The sequence below is a fragment of the Palaemon carinicauda genome, unplaced genomic scaffold (assembly GCF_036898095.1).
Source record: "Palaemon carinicauda isolate YSFRI2023 unplaced genomic scaffold, ASM3689809v2 scaffold109, whole genome shotgun sequence".
NCBI lineage: Eukaryota > Metazoa > Arthropoda > Malacostraca > Decapoda > Palaemonidae > Palaemon > Palaemon carinicauda.
The window spans coordinates 57121-73681 of record NW_027168582.1 but is presented as its reverse complement, the minus strand read 5'-3'; the positions used below and the strand labels follow the sequence as shown (position 1 = coordinate 73681).

At 36.6% G+C, this 16561-nt stretch overlaps 1 long non-coding RNA gene across 1 annotated transcript in view; it reads right to left on the bottom strand.

Moving 5' to 3' along the window:
- Nucleotides 1-287: 287 nt before the first annotated feature.
- LOC137635269 (uncharacterized) overlaps nucleotides 288-16561 on the bottom strand; it is a 72569-nt gene continuing 56295 nt past the window's right edge. Inside the window, exon 3 of the long non-coding RNA XR_011042626.1 lies at nucleotides 288-332. This is a non-coding gene — a long non-coding RNA (uncharacterized lncRNA). The remainder of the gene's footprint in view (nucleotides 333-16561) is intronic.

Below are 16561 nucleotides of genomic sequence, written 5' to 3'. Positions count from 1 at the left end.
GCAATGGTTACTGATGATTAAGCAGGTAGATCTATAGGCTTCCCCAAAACCCCCATCCTTAGCTCAAAAGGATGGTGTAGTTGCAGCGACCAAAGGAACTAACGAGTTTGAGCTGGACTCTAACCCCAGTCTGGCGATCCACCAGGCAGGGACGTTAGGCACCCTGGGTTAAGGTTTCAACCACTAACTTGTTTATGAATTTAAATGTACCATATGTTGGGCAATTAAATTTGCTTACTACAATGAGAAGCAAATCAATGAATGCATACAGAAGATGTCATGTACTTACCATTCACATGATGCCAGGCTGATTGGTAACCCCAGTGGCACTTCTGTTGGAAGAGAAGAGAAAACATTATTCCAATGTGTCAATATAAAATCCTATTCCCTTTTGATAACCATAACATTCAAAATAGTCACATCACAATTACTATTATGATTATTTAAAATATCTTATCCATACAAAAGCCCGATATGGCATGGAACGAAACTACTAGAACAATGTGCAGAAAAAAAGGCACTACTACATAATATACAGTATGAAATCTCCCCTATATAATAATAAGCATGGTTAAATATATAAACAATTATATATATATATATATATATATATACAATATATATATATATATATATATATATATATATGTAAGTGTGTGTGTGTATGTTTGTGTATTTTAAGTCCCCCTTAGCTCTTCCCATCCCTAGGGTGGGGAGAGACAGAGTAGTCATACCCTGGTGAGAGAAGAGTGCATGTATGTGCATATCTGAATATTTAGCTGTTATGTTTTACGGGTCGCATACACTAGTAATATTTACAGATATGTAACCAAGACATAAAAATCTTTGATGACAGCATAAGTCAAGACGAAGAGACTCAAAGCACTTCTAAGCTTTGATTAGAAGTGATTAAAGTATACTCTACATATTACATTCTAGGACTATATATCAAGACTGCAGTATAATTGGGTAGTTTCTGGCCAAACCATACATCATAAATTTCCATAAATGAAAAGATCTGACATCTAATCCCCAGGTCCAAACATCATGACAAGGTCTGAGGAACCTTTTTTTTTTTTTAGACAATGAATTGGCTTTATAAATCTATGCCAAACGGCCTAATACTGGGGCCAAAGAGGCCATTAAGTACCATGTGCCACTACTAGAGAAAATCCCTGAAGCTGCAATATGAAGTAAAAGTCAAATTGGAAAAAGGAACTGGGAACAGAGGTAAAGTTGAAGCTTAAAAATTAAGTACAGCTGGGGCCCAAAATGGAAGCTACAAAGACCTGGAAGTAATGCCTATAGTGCACCTGCTTTAGATGCACTAGTAGCACTGTTTGGCACCAATGACCATTGCTGTTACGATGACAAATAATACCTAATAATCAATGAATCAATAGTGCCTCTGCCCTTCTATGGGGAGAGGGGGACGACACTGAAATAGGTTTGTTTGACATACTGTACATCAAAAAGAGGATGATTCAGCTGCCATCCTTCCCAACTCACACACATAGAGCTAGACAATATAAGTCTGATGATGAAGCAGGAGGCCAAAATGACAGGAACCAGGACATTCCTGTTCACAGATGTCTGTGGGAACTTAAAAATAATAACTGAAAAGAACCCAAGTTATAACAGATGTAGAAAAGGCCCCTACAGCTTCAGCATCTCATCCAGTTGAAGAGTATAGGGAAATTATCAGAGAAATATAAAAACAAAATACCTGTTCTCATAGTATAACTGATGTAGAAAAGGAGCCTATAGTTACATCTTATCCAGTTGAAGAGTTTGGGAATTTATCAGAGAAAAATAATAAACAGAATACTTGTTCTACTACGTGAAGGACTAATAGTCCAGGCTCAAACTAGGAAAACAACTAGTTTACATGCAATCTCTCTTATTGTACTTTAGTATGAGTATATCTTATATAAAAAAAAATTGCTTGCTAGAACAGTCAGGTGATTCTATCTGTGAATTGTATCATAAAATTTGCATGACAACATTAAGCAAGTGTCTTCAAATCCACTACATCTGATAAATTCTATAATAAGTTAACTTCACAAACTCTGAAAAATCACTATAACAGTTGAACCATATTTGAAGACTGAGTTGTCAGGCAGTACCAGAGACATAAAGGAAGTTACCATCAGCACAGATTGAGGTCCTTCAACTTGACATAGTTAAGGAATGTTTCAATTTCTGAAACCAGCCTGGTTCTATTTAGATAGGTTCTAACGATTTACTTGGCAAATGAGAATTTGTAACCAATATACTGTACTGTTTATGAGCTAAGGCTGAGGTAAAGTCAAACTCATGCATGGAGAAAGTGTCATGTGCAGCATATCAGGCATAATGTGTGATATCATGAAGTCAAAGTAGAGTATAGAATTTACTATAAAGTTTTTCACTAAAATGAGTGCTTATTTCAAGAATAATATCAATACTGTATGCTGTTTTATACATACAAATACTGTATTCTTACTTACCGGTATATTTCAATTACCACCATCACTTTTACTTCAATAATCCCAATCAATTTTGTATCAACTACCACTGTAAATGTTTTCTAATAGAATTAACAACCACATATTGCACTTCCAAATTAACCCCACTTTCTGTGTCCCCTTACATTTCAGTGGCCCATTGCTGTTGAGATTATTATCTAAAGACATGACAGTAAACTTTTACCATCACAGTATTTAATCCCAATGCATTACACATAAATAACTCATTATACATGCAAGGAAATGTGTTAGAGAACACGAGAATCCTGGAAAGGTTCATGAATTATATTTTAAGCAACCCCTTTCTAGCACAACTATTCTGATTCAATGACAATGCTTTATCATTAAAAACATTGCATTCAGTGATGTTTGGTCCCCTTACACAATGAAATGCAGATAGAAAAGCAGATAACAATTAGCTAGAAGGAAAAGGCTGGAGGAGAGCATTGAGCAAGGTTAACATCACACATTACCAGAGAGCTAACTCCTTCATAAAAGTTGAGAATTAGACATTACTAATCCCTTTAGCTATGAAGATTACCAATACTAAAACATCCTCATCTAGGTTTGAGACCCAGAAGTTTGAATAAACACAATCTACTTGATTGTCTGTATTAAATGCACTCAAACTCAGCATGATAAATAGTGCTGTTTTAATGAATTATCTATGATTAATTTACTACTGAAAACTCCAAATGACAATCTTATCAAAATGTATATGACCAAAATGTATCAATGTTTGAACTCTAAGAAAGTCTCCCCTACTTCCATCATTCTCCAATGACATACACAACCCATCCTGTATTATTATTATTATTATTATTATTATTATTATTATTATTATTATTATTATTATTATTACTTGCTAAGGTACAATCCTAGAAGAAAAAGAAGGATGCTATAAGCACAGGGGCCCCACCAAGGATAATAGCCCATTGAAGAAAGGAAATAAAGAAATAAATGAACTAATACAGAAGTAATGAACAGTTAAAACAAGACATTTCATGAAGAGTAACAACATTAGAAAATATTTCGTACATAAACTATTAAATTTTTAAAAAACAAGAGGAAGAGAAATAAGATAGAATAGTGTGCCAAAGTGTACCCTCAAGCAAGAGAAAAACTCTACCCCAAGGCAGTGGAAGACCATGGTACAGAGGCTATGGCACTACCCAAGACTAGACAATGATTTGATTTTTGGAGTGCCCTTCTCCTAGAAGAGCTGCTTACCATGAATATGTTATGTTGACTGGAACTTCAACATAACAAGACTTGACAAAAAGCCTAGAGATTGAAGACAAAGGTAAGGTTGACTATTAATAGCTAAAGTAACTGATAAGATTGCAAAAGTTCACCAATTTTCATTAAGGAGGATTTTCTGACAGTCCATATTATGTACAAAGCTCATATTGCTTGCACTGTGCCCTCTTCAGCTAATTCTAAGTCAAAATCCTACTTCCATCGTTGAACTCTGAATATTAACATTGGCAAACACTGTATTACAAAACAGTTCTAATCCTACAGTATCAGATTATAAAGTAAACCAAGTGATTAGGATATCTGTAGAAATATTTCACTTAATACTAAAAGCAGTTTGGCAAATAAAAAGGCCTTCAATATCTGGCAGGCTCTGCTTAGAATCTAAATAAAAATCCACAAGATGGAAGAGAGAATTCCCTGTGTGTCTAACCTTGTAATGAAACACCCAGTAACTCTGCACTTTGCTATAATAAACACATCCTAGCAAAGTTACTAACTGTTACATTAGATACAGAAGTTCTTAGAACCTTCTCCACTGGCATATGTACTGATATTTTATAGTGAAACTAGTTGCTTAGAACAGCATACAAAGTTTACGACTGTATAAGAAAATTATCCCAAAATAGCAGAAAACATTTCAATATAAACAAATTATATACATTTATATACATATATAAATCCAAAAAAAGTGTATACTATAACCTTGAGACCCAGAAAAATGTAAAAAAATAATGAAATGCAAAGCTTTTCAATATTACTCCAAAAGTTCTTCCAACTATTGAAGATACATAGAAGACAGTAAAATCTATAACAAAATACTGTACACCATAATCATACACCATTTTCCAGTGCAATTTCCACTACCATAACAAAAGAATTAAGCTTTTAAGCCAGGAGAAAATGACAAGACTGTATCATGTCTATGCACAAAGAATGGTTTTGTCCAATGGTCGTGGAATTAAAGTGACCCTGGAATCCAATCTGTCTTTAAACATGTGCAAGAATCTTTATATAGATCACAAGGTAGGAAAGAGTGGAGAAAATTTCTTACAAGACTAAGCTGTAAAGGAGAACCCAGTATTATTATTGTTATTACTTGCTAAGCTACAACCCTAGTTGGAAAAGCAGGATGCTATAAGCCCAAGGGCTCCAACAGGGAAAATAGCCCAGTGATGAAAGGAAAAAGTTAAAAATAGAATACGTATTTAAAAAAAGAGTAACATCATTAAAATATCTCCTATATAAACTATAAAAACCTTAACAAAACCAGATGAAGAGAAATTAGATAGAGTAGTATACCCGAGGGTACCCTCAAGCACGAGAACTCTAACCCAACACAGTGGAAGACCATGGTACAGAGGCTATGGCACTCCCCAAGACTAGAGAACAAGGGTTTGATTTTGGAGTGCCCTTCTCCTAGAAGAGCTGCTTACCCTAGCTAAAGAGTCTCTTCTACCCGTACCAAGAGGAAAGTGGCCACTATGCACTTTACTTTGATAGGCGCACCTTAGCATAGTGACCAAATATACTGTATCATACTACATAGACATAAAAAATACAGTATCATGTATATGATGAATCTTAAGGAGACAAACTGATGCCTTTAATACAGCAAACTAAGCTTACAAATTCATGTCACATGAACTAATCTCCTAATCATCCAAATAAAGGCAGAAAGCAGCGTAACATATACAATATACTGTATAATACAGTACATATGAAAAGCAAGGAAGAGAAAACCCCACAAAATTTTACAAAACACTAGAAATTTATATGAAAAACAAAGAATTGATCTAATACGCTCTTCCAACTGTTACAGATCCTTGAAGAAATCTACTATACAGTATATACTAATCATTCTTCTTATTCATTAAATTTCCTTTTCCTTAACATCAGATTGAACTATGGGGATCAGGAGGAAAGGGACCAGAATGGATTCCATAACCACAATGAATATATCTGTCCCAAAGTATTATTATTATTATTATTATTACTAGCCAAGCTACAACCCTAATGGAAAAGCAAGATGCTATAAGTCCAAGGGCTCCAATAGGGAAAAATAGCCCAGTGAGGAAAGGAAATAAGGAAACAAATAAATGATGAGAACCAATTAACAATAAAATCATTCTAAAAACAGTAACAACGTCAAAATAGATATGTCATATATAAACCATTAACAACGTCAAAACAGATATGTAGGGCAACCGATACAACCATGGAATCAACTCTGTCTGTAAATGTACAGTATAGCTAGCTGTGCATCTAGACTTAGATACAGACAATATCAATAGAAAATAGTAGCCTAAGCAAGACTGTGAGACCAGAATGGCAGTGACCTAGTAATCAGTATGACCTGATGTTTTCATAACTTGGGTCAGTATAACACCAGAATATTTGTTAAACAGCATTAATACAATACAAGGCTCCTGACTATACCCAATTTTTTTAATGAGGCGCATTTGCACGGACTCGCAGGGGTGCCCTTTAGGCTCGGAAAAGTTTCCTGCATTCCGATTGGTTAGAATTATCTTGTCCAACCAATCAGTGATCGGGAAACTTTCCCGAGCTAAAAGGGCACCCATGCGAGTCGGTGCAAATCTGCCACACTAAAAAAATTGACTATAGTATATTGGTGATGTGTTTGCCTTCCATTCGCATGGCAGCAGATCGATCCCCGCCAAGGACCGTGAGTTTAAGCTGATTACGGAGGAGGTCACTGCTGTGGTTGGGCACCACAATGGGGGTTGGGCTTGCCTGGCTGACGTTCTGGTGAACACCTAATCTGATAAAACTGGAACTGAAACCATACACCTTTAACCTTTATAAGGATAGAAGGGACTCTTTAGCTATGGTAAGCAGCTATTTTAGGAGAAGGACACTCCAAAATCAAACCATTGTTCTCTCGTCTTGGGTAGTGCCATAGCCTCTGTACCATGGTCTCTACTGTCTTGGGTTAGAGTTCTTTTGCTTGAGGGCACACTTGGGCACACTATCCTTTTTTTCTTCCTCTTGTTTTGTTACAGTTTTTATAGATAATATAGGAGGTATTTATTTTATTCTTAAAATATTCTTCATTGTTTCCGTTCCTCACTGGGCTATTTTCCCTGTTGGAGCCTCTGGGCTTATAGCATTCTGCTTTTCCAACTAGGGTTGTGGCTTAGCAATTAATAATAATAATAATATACCAGCACATACCCTTGATTTGGAACAAATGTCCAGTGAAGGGAAAGAAACCTACTGATGGTACAGTGAAATTCAGTCTTGACTTAATTCATTGTCCTATCTTTCTATAGTTATTCCTTTGGAAACACAATAAATAAAAACCCACAATACTAAAAGTAAAATCACCCAATTAACCATCATTAAAATGTTTATAGAAGATATCACATCCCTGAATAATGACAGAAAATATTATCAAATAGTCATTCATCACTTTAGACAACATTACCAACCTACCAACCAAAAGAAACTTAAAATAATTCCTTCAATAAAAGCCAAATCAATCAAAGTTAGACCTATTATTATTATTATTATTATTTTTACTTGCTAAGCTACAACCCTAGCTGGCAAAGCAGGATGCTATAAGCCCAGGGGCCCCAACAGGGAAAATAGCCCAGTGAGGAAAGGAAACAAGGAAAAATAAAATATTTTAAGAACAGTAACAACATCTAAATAAATATTTCCTATATAAACTATAAAAACTTAAACAAAATAAGAGAAAGAGAAACGAGATAGAATAGTATGACCGAATGTACCCTCAAGCAAGAGAACTCTAACCCAAGACAGTGGAAGACCATGGTACAGAGGCTATGGCACTATCCAATACTAGAGAACAATGGTTTGATTTTGGAGTGTCCTTCTCCTAGAAGAGCTGCTTACCATAGCTAAAGAGTCTCTTCCACCCTTATCAAGAGGAAAGTATCCACTGAAAAATTAGAGTACAATAGTTAACCACTTGGGTGAAGAAGAACTGTTTGGTAATCTCAGTGTTGTCAGGTGTATAAGTACAGAGGAGAATCTGTAAAGAATATGCCAAACTATTCGGCGTATGTGTAGGCAAAGTGAAAATGAACCGTAACCAGAGAGAAGGATCCAATTCAGTACTGTCTGGCCAGTCACAGGACCCCATAGCTCTCTAGGTAGTAATTACTAATTTTGTAATCAAAACTGTAAAACACTGATAACCAGAGATACAGAGAGTAGGAGAAAAACATATGTTGCAATTTGAAACAGCAGGAATGCAATCAATCTAGGGAAACAAATTCATACAGTCATACACGGTATAAATTAATTAATAGAAAAATTCATTATTTCTCAGAAAATTAATTAAAATTTTGAGAAAATATGAGAGAAAAGTAAAGGATATTCAACGTACTGTACATGGTACTATGAAAGGAATGCTGATGATTTAGATACAGTACGTTTCATAGGGATAATAATATATGTACATAACTTTTTGTTTTGGTATGAAAGCTTATTAAAATATTATTATTATTATCATTAAAATATTATCATTGTTATTATTATTATTATTATTATCATTATTACTAGCTAAGCTACAACTCTAGTTGGAAAAGCAGAATGCATTAAGCCCAAGGACTCCAAGAGGGAAAATAGCCCAGTAAGGAAAGGAAATAAAATAAGGAAATAAATAAAATACATGATTTATGAGAAATATTATTTGACTGAAATTGATGGCAAATCACTAAGTGGGAAGAAAACACATCTACAAAAAACTGATTGTAATGTGAAAACACCATTAATGTAAAGTTTCTAAATGGAAATGAGTTTTAGAGGAATCATCAAGATTTGAGAAACAAGATATATATATATATATATATATATATATATATATATATATATATATATATATATATATATATATATATATACACATACTATATATATATATATATATATATATATATATATATATATATATATATATATATATATATATAAATATATATATATATATATATATATATATATATACACATACTATATATATATATATATATATATATATATATATATAAATATATATATATATATATATATATATATATATAAATATATATATATATATATATATATATATATATATATATATATATATATAAATATATATATATATATATATATATATATATATATATATATATATATATATATATAAAGAGCAGTAGCTTGGCTAATAATAATAATAATAATAATACAGTAATAGTAATAAAATAATAATAATAATACCAATACATTTTATGGTAATTAAAGCTTAAACCAATGCTATTATTCTGTAAGTAATAATTATTTTATCTTATAACCTTGTTGATAAAACAGGTTAATGTATTTTCAACGAATATTTATCATAACTAATTCAATATGATAAAAATATTTGATTATGAAGCAGAAATTTTCTTAAGTACCATTTTCTAACGTTTTTATACTGATCTGTGTGTACTTTTGTGCCGTTGTAAAGAATATGCCACATCACTTCGCCTCGAAACTTTGAGTCATCATTTTAAATAAAATCGGCATTAATTTTCATATTTATCCTTCCTAAAATAGGTTTTTTCATGGCAGGAATCCATATATATAAGCCTTATTCACAATAGTAAAGGTATAAAGCCGGTATAATAGAAGCCAAATTGCATTGAGTTGACGATCGGAAATGTCCGATATCGAACCAGCTTCGGACGAAATGTCCGCTAATTTTACTCATTTATCAATTTAATTTCTATTATACCGGCATATTCTTTAGAGAATGAGCATATGCAATAATTATATACATTAATGCTATGAATAAAGTATATAAAAAAGCTTGCATATAAGAATTAGGGCCGTTTTTACGATAGCAAATCGATTTCTCGGTAACGTAAATATTAGAACATAGATACAAATAAATAGAAGATAGAAATCATACGTTTCACGAAGTGTACATCTCTAATAATAGGAAATAAACACTATACAAACTCGTTATCATAATTAATATAATCATTATTATTACTATAATCAAAATATTACAATTAATTAGCTCAGTAAGCGTAATATTACGACAAAACCGAAACAAAACTATGACGTCATCACTCCCAGCTGACAGGAGGAAGCTTTAGGCCGATGGCCCTTTTTAAATGTCTTAATACGTCGTTTTATTCTTAAAATCAGACCAGATTTTATCATTAGAAGGAAATACATGTTATTAATGTTTAAATTTAATCAATAAAGATAATGTATAATTAAGCATAGCATAGATAATAAGATTTGTAAAGTATTGTTCATCAAAACGAAGGTTCTCTCTCTCTCTCTCTCTCTCTCTCTCTCTCTCTCTCTCTCTCTCTCTCTCTCGTTATTAGTATGGTTTATCAACATATACAATAGAATTTAATAGCAAATTTAAGCAACTAGGAATAGTTTAGTCATAACAGCATACTAGCTAAGCTACAACCCTTGTTGGAAAAGCAGGATGCTCTAAGCACAAAGATTCCAACTGGGAAAAATACCCCAGTGAGAAAAGGAAACAAGGAAATAAATAATCTACAAGAGAAGTAATGAACAAATAAAATAAAATATTCTAAGAACAGTAACAACACTGAAATAAATCCTTCATATATTATTATTATTATCATTACTTGCTAAGCTACAACCCTAGTTGGAAAAGCAGGATGCTATAAGCCCAGGGGCTACAACAGGGAAAATAGCCCAGTGAGGAGAGGAAACAAGGAAATATAAAATATTCTATGAACAGTAACAACATTAAAATAAATATTTCCTATATATACTATAAAAACTTCAACAAAACAAGAGAAATTAGATAGAATACTGTGCCTGAGTGTACCCTCATACAAGAGAACTCTAACTCAAGACCGTGGAAGACCCTGGTACAAAGGCTATGGCACTACCCAAGACTACAGAACAATGGTTTCATTTTGGAGTGTCCTCCTAAAAGAGATGCTTACCATAGCTAAAGAATATTTTCTACCCTTACCAAAATTAAAGTATGCAACTGAACTATTACATTACAGTGGTTAACCCATTGAGCAAAGAAGAATTGTTTGGTAATCTTAATGTTGAAGGGTGAATGAGGAAAGAGGAGAATGTAGAAAGAATATGCCAGACTATTAAGAAAAATGAGCCGTAACCAGAGAGATGGCTCTAATGTAGTACTATCTGGCAGGTTAAAGGACCCAATAACTCTCTGATGGTAGTATTTCAGACTAAAATGCAATAGAAGTGAATTCAACTCTGCAATTTTTGGTAATTTGGCAAAGGAAATAGCTGCTATATGCTGATTTGCCCATATTTACCCAATAGCATAGCAGCCAAAATCTGTCTAAATGTCATAATCTGGTTAAATGTCAAAAACTGGCTAAAAGTCAATATCTAGTTAAATGTCAAAATCTGGCTAAATGTCAAAATGTGGTTAAATGTCAAAATCTGGTTAAATGTCAAAACCCCATTTAAGGAATAGGAATGCCTATTCTTAAGAGGTCCTGTATAGTTATGGGATGCTCCTGGAGCAAGAGAAGAAGCTGACATAAGGCCAGCTTATTTTACCCGCATACAACCTTAGTTCATTGACCCAAGTCCTAACCTAACCTAACTACTGTACACTAACCAGGCAGAACAATTTATCAAAATGAAAATCAAGTCTTGAAAATTGCATCTTACTAAAGCTACTAAACAAGATCTCTTCCAGCAATAACCTATCATAGAACTATTATTATTTTTATTATTATTATTATTATTATCATTACTATTATTATTTTTATTATTATTATTATCATTGCTATTATTATAGCTAGGCTACAATCCTAGTTGGAAAATTAAGATGCTATAAGCCCAAGGGCTCCAACAGGGAAAAATAGCCCAATGAGAAAAGGAAATAAAAAAACCTACAAGAGAAGTAATGAACAATCAAAATAACATATTTTAATAGTAAAGACATTAAAAGAGATGTTTCATAAATAAACTATAAAAAGACTAAATGAAAACATTTGTTGCAAGTATAACCCTTTAAGTTCTAAAGGATCTTTTAATATCTTAGAAGAAAAAAATAGTTCTCTGGGTGAAAAATAGCATAAAAGCAAACAACTGAGCAGCCAGCACATCATGAAGGTAAAGGAAAAAGTGTCTGGTTTCAGTTCCAGTATCATCCGAAGAGATGCACACCAGAACATTAGTACGAAAAGCCCAAACACTGTAGTATCCTCCCCAGTACACAGCTTATGATAGCATATGGATCTTACAGTGTTGGTGTGGTGTTTGTGACATGATGCAGTGCCAGTGCAGTGTGGTGTTAGTGTTTTGATTTTAGTGGGTAGTATTTTTCTTATGTCCCTCTCCAAACATACAGGAGATCCCTCCACTTCCACCAAGCTCTGGACTCCAATGTGTGTTCATTCTCTCTCATCACTGAACACACATTACCCATTACGTCTAAGTATGCGTCTCAATGGTCAGTTGTCTGTGCCCACCCTCTCCGCGAGCCCTCCTGTGGCTGCCAATCTTTGCTACAGTTGATTTTAAGATTCAAACTATACAAATTCTCTCTCATCTTTTCTTCTCTTCTTTTAAAATGTGAATGACGCAGCTTAAAATGATCCATAATGGCTTCTACCACACATCAAGACGATTCTATGGATATGCAACACAACAAGGACACTGATGACTGCCAGTTGGCTTCACACTCCGTCTCACCAGTGCACTGGAACCCCACCAGATTTTATAATGGTGTAACCCACACCTTTGTTCTTACCACATCTAAATATACTCCCTTCCAAAGCTTCAGGTGGGGAGTTAAAGCTCAAATATATGGAGGAATCTTGACAGACTGAATTGGCTGCATGTCGGTGAGAGGAGGATCAACGTCAAAACAAAGCGGAATGTAATCGTTACAATCAGGATCTAAGCTGCCAAGAAGACAACATAAGAAGAGATTAAGAAGGACAGCATTTCCCCATGTTGAAGCTACTCATGGTCAGCCCTTCCCACCAACAAGCAACACTAGCGGACTCACAAAATCTTCCCCCACAATCCTCACAGCCACTGCCCACCCAGACCTACCCTCACACAAGGCCATTGCCAGACACCACCACCCTCATGTCCCAATGCCACATATCAGATTTAGGGAATAGCGTAGATGCTATGATAACTACCTTGTGATGATGGACCCAAATAATTATTACAGGAAGCAATTCACTCAACTGCATGTGCCTCAGCTTGGAGACCCAAAGAATACTCAAATACACATTCAACATACCATCAGACACGAATCAGAGCATAAAAGTTCTCAATGTTCTTCAGGAACGCACAAAGAATTTGCGGAATAAAGCTTTCCGACAGAGAGGGAACTACTTTCCTGCAAACAGTAGAAAAAGGAAAGCTTCAGCTATTTCTACGTCCGACTGAAGTACGTAGCAGAGGATATGGACATCTGTCCTGGACATTCTTCTACTTGCAAAGAGTCTCAAGGTAAATTGATCCTAATCATGGGAGTCATGGACAAAGAGCTCATTGGCCTGAATGCTTCAGCTTCATTGATCACCACAGTGAACGAATGTCGCTCTTATGAGGTGACATTGACAGGCACCACAGCCTTATGTGCCCCTCCTAAATTGAGTACAGTCTCTACCTACGAAGAAAACAAAAGGTCAAGGCAGCAGAGGTGCTACTTCTCAACCAACCCCTAACAGGGACATTTCATACCCTTCCTGCACAAAGAAGCATGGCTCTGCAGAAAAGTGTCCCGCCGCCAACAGTGTATGAAGAAACTGTACCTGTAAGGGACACTGGTGGAAGACTCCTAAGTGCCCTGCCAACAAGGTCACAAGCAGACACTACGACTAAGTGAATGTTGCCGACAACAGATGAGCGCCAAAAAGTGCCACACATCCTACTAGCAAGCCCTCAAATTGTCACAAGGTAGATACCCTTCCCACAACCACTTGCCCCTTAGCATCACCCATATCATTCGTCCTCACCTAAATGGGCAAGACACCCAAGATTATGATGCTTCCGGACACAGGAGTTGATATATCAGTGATGGGCCCCCAGCGCTTTGAACTTCTTCAAATCATCAGGAATAAACTACAGCTTCTTGCTGCCTCGGTGATACTCACGCCCGATGGATGAAAACTTACAACAGCTTAAGGTACCACTAAAGCCACCCAGTCCTAGGACAAGCGGTCCTGTCTCGCCACACTATAGTCCACAAAGGTATTCAGATATGCACACTGCAAGGAGTTGGCCATCACCCGCAAGGCTTTCTACAGCCCATCCTTGTTAAGCAATGTGAGGAGCTGCCAATATGACCTCTGCCAAGGCCCGAGAATATTTCCTCTAAACTCTCAAAAGACATGCTCATGTCTAAGGAGGACCTTAAAGCAGCTTCAGTGAGGCTGATGGCAGGCCCTCCCATGAAAATTCACCTTAAAGAGGACGCAGTCCTACACGTCTCACTACAAATCACCTACCCTTTCTGCAAACCTGTCAAAAATGAACTAGACTTCATGGTCCACTAAGATACCATTAAGGATTGTGAAATTGCACCATTGGAATGGTGTCACTCTCCAGTCCTTATCATGAAAGCCAAAGAAGTTTGCAGTGGATCTCACCAAGTTGAGACACACAAGCCTCCCGACCAGCCTACCCTCCATACACGGCCATAGCCGTTGTCTGCGCTGTTGATTCCACCAAATTCTTTAACATTGTGAACGCTCTACACGGCTCCTGGCAGATGGAGCTAGCAGAGGAGGAGCAACACCTTACGATTTATATTACACCTTACGGATCATTCCAGAATAGCCATGAACCCATGGGCTTCACTGCCACCAGTGATGCTTATTGTTACCGCAGTAACCCAGCTCTCCAAGGCATGAAGTACAGTATGTCAAGATTGTCACCAACATTCTCATCTTTTAATATGACCTACAGGCATACTACCACAGGATCCATGAACTATTCAGCCACTGCCAAAAAATGGCATCACTTTCAACAGAGACAAGTTCACAGAGGCATAAGCCGCAGGTGAATTTTTGCGGCTTCAACCTTCCTGAAGAAAGAATAACTGCAAATCCAGGATGAGATTCGGCTCAGCAAAACTTCCACCCACCGTCCAACCTGACAGACGGATGTACGTTTCTTCATGTGGTTAGTAAACCAAAAACAGTTATCCCCAGATATTGCTGTGACAGCACAGCTCCTTCTCCCAAGCCCTCACAACCAGACCTTCTAATGTGTGAAGCATGCACTCTCAAGGCAAGGCTGTTCAAGTCTCTTTTAACCCAACCTGCTGACTATTTTGCAGACCGATGCATCTCGTCTCTATGTGATCGGTTACATTTTCCTACTGGTTCATGATAACGGATGCCTCTGAAAAGTCTAGAGTGGATACGACTTTTCACAGACGCCAAGACAAGGTATCCGTCAATAGAGCTAGACTCACTTGGACCCTCACAAAATGCCCCCTGTATCTCCTAAGACTGCCAACCTTCACACTGCAAACTGACCATTTTAAACTGGTGTACATCATCAACAGCTACATCCTGAACATGGTTGAAAATCCGCAGCTTCAGAGAGTGAAGGAGTACACGACACAATAGCAATTTACTGTACTACGGTGTAGCACACCGGAAAATATAGATTCCAGATGCAGTCTCCCTGGCACCAGTCAGCTACCCCATATCCAAGGATATGACTTGCTGTACCGAGGTAATATCACACGTCAGGTTTGTCATCAACATTGTGCTATATAGTAATAGATTCTTAGGGAGCGACTACCCCAACTATCGATGTCGCCCAGACCCTGCTAGACATGTCAACAGCAGCACAGGCCAACCCTCACTATGTTCGCCTTCACGATTACATCATGTCTGCGTTCCCCACAAATCGGTACTACCTGCATGCTTTTTTATTACCGTATTGAAAGTTGTGAGAAGCCCTCTCTACTGATGGCGACCTTACGCTATGGAGCGCAAACATACTAGTTCCTGCAGCTCTATGTTGCCACACACTCTCCAAACTGCATGACAGCCAACGAGGTGTTGAGTCTTATAAACACTAGGCTCGACGATTGCATCCTGAACCATGCTGCACTTCTGCCACTACTTCAGAGAGGTTGATGTTTCCCTGAGTCTACTCACCAATGGAAGATGGCAGTTTAACAGGATAGTGTGTGCTGACTTTTTAAAACGTTGGAGTGTATACTAAATACGTAACTTCATCGCCATACTACCTGCAGTCAAATGGACACTTTGAGGGTGCCGTCAATGCTGTTTAACACTTAGATCCTCAAAATGGCCCCTCAAGGATACAACAGCAGGGCCTTTGAATGTGGCGTACTCGAGTTACGAAACATGCCTAACCATTCTGGTTGTTCTCCTGCTCAGGTACTATACGATCTTCTTCTCTGTAATGTGTGTCCGCTCATCCTCAGTCGTCCATGGAAATTTGGGCAAGAAAAGGCACATGCCAGTGACTGCTGAGCTGCTACCAGAGATGCTCAGGTGCAATGCAACTGTGATTCCCACACCTGTCCCCAGTCCAGGCTGAATGTGGGCAAACACGGCTGCCTACAGGGCCCAAAATCCCACAGATGAGACAAGATTAGGAACGTCACTGCTGAAGAGCGATCACGTGAGTACGAGATTTGCTCTCGAGTAGTTGTGCTACATCAGAAACTTCAATTCTTATATCCGGTGATGTCGCCATCATAATACATATCCGGCCAACAGTTGGTCGGACAAGCAGGGCACCTAAAAGAGGTGTCAAGTCCCTTAAAGTTTACAGTAACTGGA